The sequence below is a fragment of the Sceloporus occidentalis genome, unplaced genomic scaffold (assembly GCF_023333645.1).
Source record: "Sceloporus occidentalis isolate IW3139 unplaced genomic scaffold, rSceOcc1.0.p SCAF_2, whole genome shotgun sequence".
NCBI lineage: Eukaryota > Metazoa > Chordata > Lepidosauria > Squamata > Phrynosomatidae > Sceloporus > Sceloporus occidentalis.
In genome coordinates this window covers 274,158,710-274,164,809 of record NW_028316982.1, presented here as the reverse complement: position 1 = coordinate 274,164,809, position 6,100 = coordinate 274,158,710, and positions in this window count along the sequence as shown.

Below are 6,100 nucleotides of genomic sequence, written 5' to 3'. Positions count from 1 at the left end.
TAGAGAGCAGAATAAAGGACTCTATGTAACATTTGTCAACCTCACCAAAGCCTTCGACACTGTGAGTAGAAAAGGTCTGTGGCAGCAGATCCTGGAACGACTAGGATGCCCCCCCCAATTCCTCCAAATGATCATCCTGCTACATGAAGGCCAGCAAGGTCAAGTCAGATATGGCGATGCTCTCTGGGAGCCCTTTCTAATAACTAATGGTGTGAAACAAGGTTGTGTTCTTGCTCCAACTTTATTTACAATCTTCTTCAGCATGATGCTCCAAAGGGCTACGGCAGATCTCAAAGAAGAAGACGATGGCATTTACATACGCTACCGTTCTGATGGTAGCCTGTTTAACTTAAGCCGCCTGAGGGCCCGCACTAAGACTCTAAACTATCTAGTCAGTGAGCTGCTTTTTGCTGACGATGATGCCCTCGTTGCCCATACGGAAGCAGCTCTGCAGCGCCTCACATCTTGCTTTGCTACAGCTGCAGAGCTCTTTGGGCTGGAAGTCAGTCTGAAGAAAACGGAAGTTCTCTACCAGCCGGCACCTCAGGAAGAAGACTACCATCCCCACATCACCGTAGGCACATCTGTGCTTAAGTCCGTCCAGCAGTTCACCTACCTGGGAAGCATCATCTCCTCAAATGCCAAGATTGATAAAGAGATCGATCACAGACTGGCAAAGGCATATAGCGCATTCAGAAGGCTTCACAAAAGAGTCTGGAGTAACAAACACTTGAGCCGAAGCACAAAAATCAGTGTGTATAGAGCCATTGTATTGTCTATTCTCCTCTATGGGTCTGAAACATGGGTCACCTATCACCAACACCTATGACTCCTTGAACGCTTTCATCAGCGCTGTTTACACACAATTCTAAACATACACTGGACTGACTATGTGACAAATGTTGCTGTCCTTGAGCAAGCAGGGATCACCAGCATTGAGGCCATGCTATTGAGGACGCAGCTGCACTGGGCAGGACACGTTTCTAGGATGAAGGACCATCGCCTCCCCAAAATAGTATTCTACGGTGAACTCGCCACGGGTCAAGAGCGTAAGAGGGGCGCCCTAAAGAAGAGATACAAGGACTCCCTGAAACAACATCTCAGGCTCACCCAAATCGATCACCAACAATGGTCCTCCCTGGCCTCGCATCGGGAGGCATGGAGACGCATTATCCATGATCATAGAATCATAGAGTTGGAAGAGACCACTAGGGCCATCCAGTCCAACCCCCTGCCATGCAGGAAATCCAATTCAAAGCATCCCTGATGCTGCAGCCTTCTTCGAAAGCTCACGTTCCTCTCGAAGAGAAACGACAACGCAGAAAGAACCACAACCCGGAAACATCACCCAAGAAGACTTTCCACTGTGCTTTCTGCAACCGGACCTGTTTATCCTGGATTGGCCTTTTCAGTCATCAACGCGCTGCTTCTAGAAAGCGCAGGATCATGAGTCCTTCCTGAATCTTCGTTCGTGAAGTAAAGCCAGAGTGAGAGAGAGAGATGTTCAACAGTAAGCCTGCCTTTGCAGTTTCTTCCTTGATCTTCCTTAGCAGTTCTTCGAAGTCTTTGCTAATATTATGGAGTCACCTGTGTATATCTTAGATGGTTGATATTCCTTCCTCCTGTTTTCACTCCTCCTCCTTCTGCATTCAATCCTGCTTTTTGTTTGTTCTGCATACAAGTTGCAGAGCGTGGAAGGTAGAAAACAGTTGGCGCTGAGACCCTTCCATCGGATGGTCCTTCTTTGCCTTGGCACACTGGACTCCATTCCTAAACAGGAAGCTGAAGAGACTACTCCAAGGCTAGAAATTTGGGGAATAAATCAAAATTTCGTGGGGGAAGAGGAACTCTTATTTGGGAGGCAATGGCTTCTTTGTTTTGGCCTCTCCTCTTATGGCATCCCATGAGTGTCACTCTTCCACATGGACTTAAATTCTATTATTGGTCCTGTTCGGAGGCAAGACATGGAGTCAAGGGGGTTTACTTTCATGTTGGAGAGCCAATATGGTAGAATGGTTTGAACGCTGGACTGGAGACCAGGGTTTGAATTTGGGCTCCACCATGAAAACCTTGGACAAGTCCCACTCTCTGGCCTTAGAAGAAGGCAAAGGCAAAGCCCTCTGAACAAACCTTGTTGAGAAAAACCCTGTGAGTCGGAAACAATGCAAAGGCACCCAACAACAGCAACGCTAACTGCATCTGAGGAAGTAGACTTAAGTCTAGAGCTGCATCCACACTGGAGAGATAACCCGGTTTGCCACCGCTTAAACTTGTCTGGCTCAAGGCTATGGAATTTTGGGAGTTTGTTGTGGGGCCTTCCTTCCTTAAGCTCTGGGCCCACAACAAACTCCAACTCCCAGAATTCCATAACCTTGAGTCAGAAAGAGTTCAAGCAGTGCCAAACTGGGTTATCTCTCCAGTGTGAATGCAGCCTAGGAAAGCTCATATTGCCCATGTCTTGCTTTCAGTGAGTCTCAAAGATGTTGCAAAAAATCTCTGCATACCAACAGCAACAGCAGTGTGTAGTGTGTAAGGAGCCCATGTGGTTTTGCAGTGTAAGTGCTCTGGGAGACCAGGGTTCGAATCCCTGCTCAGCCATGGAAACCCACTTGGGCAATAAGTCATACTCTCAGCCTCAGAGGAAAGGAAAGGCAACCCCTTTCTGGGCAAATCTTACCAAGAAAACTCCATGACCCTCAGCCCTCTTCTCCAGCTCAAAGGAGTGTCTTTGTCCAGCTCTTGCATCTGTACATGGGGATGATGGGGAATATGATGAATTGGGGGGTTCTAACTTTAGTCCTTGGTTGTATGTCATTATACTTTAGGATCTTGCCTAGTTCTTCCATAGCTGCCCTCCCCATCTTACAGCCTGTGCAGACCGGCCATTAAGGCCAGCCTGGGGGCGGAGTCTGGGCGTGGCATCCACATGGCAGTGTGATACTGCATGGCACACCACACGGTGCTTGGCGTCACGGTGCTCCTCTGGCGCTGTGTTTAGATGACGCAGGGCCAAAGGGGTGCCGTAAAGCCACAGCGGCTACAGCGCCCTTTCCAGGGTGCAAAAAAGCCACCACTTTTGTGGGTCCTTTTTGCGCCACAGAAAGGCAGATTGGGGCCATGGTGTGCGGTTGCCACAGCCCTGATTTGGTGAAGATGGCGGTGTCTGCCGCAGGCTGCCCCTTTTGGAAAGGTCTCCACAGCCCTTTTGTCTTCGTCTGATTTCTCGACTGCAGTCCCGTTCTGATCAATATTTGATCCCAGGCATGAAAACTCTTTTACTATTATTATTATTATTATTATTATTATTATTATTATTATTATTATAGCGCTGTAGATTTGCACAGCTCTGTACATAAAAACAACAAATATAAAAGAGTAAACCTGACTATGGCGTACAATCTAAGAAATGATAGGATAATACAAATAAAAGTACAAATAAAATACAAATACTATTTCTATATCTAGGCTGAATCTGTGTATATACTCCATGGTTCCCCCCCCCCCCTTATGTTCAATATTAGGCCTGCCTTTGCAGTTCCTCCCTTGACCCTCCTTCGTAATTGCTGAAAAGTCAAGAATCATAGAATCATAGAATAGAGTTGGAAGAGACCGCAAGGGCCCTGATCCAGTCCAACCCCCTTCTTCTGCCATGCAGGAAATCACAATCAAGGCATCCCCATTGAGAGATGGCCATCCAGCCTCTGCTTAAAGATCTCTAAGGAAGGAGACTCCACTACACTCCGAGGAAGGAGTGTGTCCCACTGTCGAACAGCTCTTACTTACGGGAAGGTCCTCCAAATGTTGAGGTGGGATCTCTTTTCCTGGAGCTTGCATCCATTGCTCCATTGGGTCCTAGTCTCTGGAGCAGCAGAAAACAAGTTTCCTCCCTCCTCAATATGACATCCTTTCAAATATTTAAACAGGGCTATCATATCACCTCTTAACCTTCTCTTCTCCAGGCTAAACATCCCCAGATCCCTGAGTCCTTCCTCATAGGGCAAGGTTTCCAGACCTTTCACCATTTTAGTCGCCCTCCTTTGGACACATGGTTCCAGTTTCTCAATGTCCTTTTTGAATTGTGGTGCCAAGAACTGGACACAATATTCCAGGTGAGGCCTGACCAGAGCAGAATAGAGTGGCACTATTAGTTCTCTTGATCTAGACACTATACTTTTATTGATGCAGCCTAAAATCGCATTGGCCTTTTTAGCTGCCGCATCGCACTGTTGACTCATGTTCAACTTGTGGTCTACTTGGACTCCCAGATCCATTTCACATGTAGTTTCATTCAGCTAGGTCTCCCCCATAATCCTATATCTGTGCATTTCATTTTTCCGCCCTAAGTGCAGTACTTTACATTTCTCTGTGTTGAAATTCAGCTTTCTAGGCTATTGAGGTCATTTTGAATTTTGATCCTGTCCTCTGGAGTATTAGCTATTCCTCCTAATTTGGTGTCATTTACAAATCTGATAAGCATGCCCTCTATTCCTTCATCCAAGCACCCATGGGGTTCAGTCAACCAATTACAGATCCATTTAACAGTTACATTGTCTAGCCCACATTTTACAATCTTGCTTGCAAGAATGTCATGGGAAACCTTGTCAAAGGCCTTACTGAAGTCAAGATATACTACATCCACAGCATTCCCTTCATCTACCAAGAATAGATGGTCATTTTATCAAAGAAGGAGATAAGCTTTGTCTGGCATGACTTCTTTCTCTGAAACCCATGTTGACTTTTGTGATTATGGCATTGCCTTCTAGATGTTCACAGACTCTTTGTTTAATGATCTGCTCCAGAATCTTTCCTGGGATTGATCTCAGACTAACTGGACGATAATTGTTGGGATCCTCTTTCTTCCCCTTTTTGAAGATTGGGACAACGTTTGCCCTCCTCCGTTCTGCTGGGATCTCTCCTGTTCTCTAGGAGTTCTCAAAGACTATTATTGCCAATGGCTCCGATATTACATTTGCCAGTTCTATAATGTCTTTGCTAGTAGTATGCTGTCCTCCACGTATCTAAGACCGTTGATGTTCCTTCCTACTATCCTTAGTCCTCCTTATGCCTTTCCTCTGGAAGAGAGGCCTCCAAAAGCTCTGGTCATTGACTGTCCAGCCCAGGTCTTGAAAACTCAAGGCAGCAGCCGACTTCCTTGATGGAGGAGCTTCTCCACCTGTAATGCAGTCTCCCTCTTTTCCCATTGCCTCCCACTTTTCCAATCATCATCATCATCATCATCATCATCATCATCATCATCATCATCATCATCTTTTGCAGTGAGTTATACCACCTCATGATATCCCCAAAGCAAGACAGCCTCAGTTTAGTCCCCTTTGGCCTCTGCTTGATTTAGGCCCTTTTCAGATGGATTGCAGGCTGCAAAATAAACAGAGGAGACCCAGACAATGGAGAGGAAGAGAGATGTCCGAAAGCAGGAGCCGGGAAAGGCTGCAGATGTCTTCCTTGACACAAACCAAGATGGATTTCCCCCAGAGATGGAGTGAAGGGAGAGAGAGAGAGAACGAGAGAGAGCGCTTGAGGAAGACGGATGGACTGACGGCCGAGGGACAGAGTGCAGGCAATGATTATGATGATGACGATGAAGATGAGTGATCGGAATCGGATTCAGAGCCAACTGGCCCCAGAAAAATCTCAGCTTTGGCCCCCTAAACTGGACACCAGGCCTGAAAAAGGGGCATTAAGACACAGAGGAAAAGGGACAGGCAGCAACTTGATGGTCAGGAAAGAAAGAAAGAAAGAAAGAAAGAAAGAAAGAAAGAAAGAAAGAAAGAGGCGAAGATTCACAGCAGGAGGATGAATCCAAGTCCTTGGTTCCTAAAAGACTGACTGTCCAGGTGACCAATGGAACTACAGCCACCTGGCCCTGGGAATTGGGTCCTTTTTGGATGGCTTTGTGCTCCTCTCCTCGATTCTTCACAACCGGAGGACCTAAAAGACCTTTTCTTCTTGTGCCAGAGCCTCCCCCTGATGAGGAAATGCCTTGCCCTGCTCACCAAAGGACAATGGTCACCAGTTTGGTTTGGACAAGAGCTGGCCCAAGGCCTCTGACCCCTCACAAGCAAAGCGTCAAAACTTATCT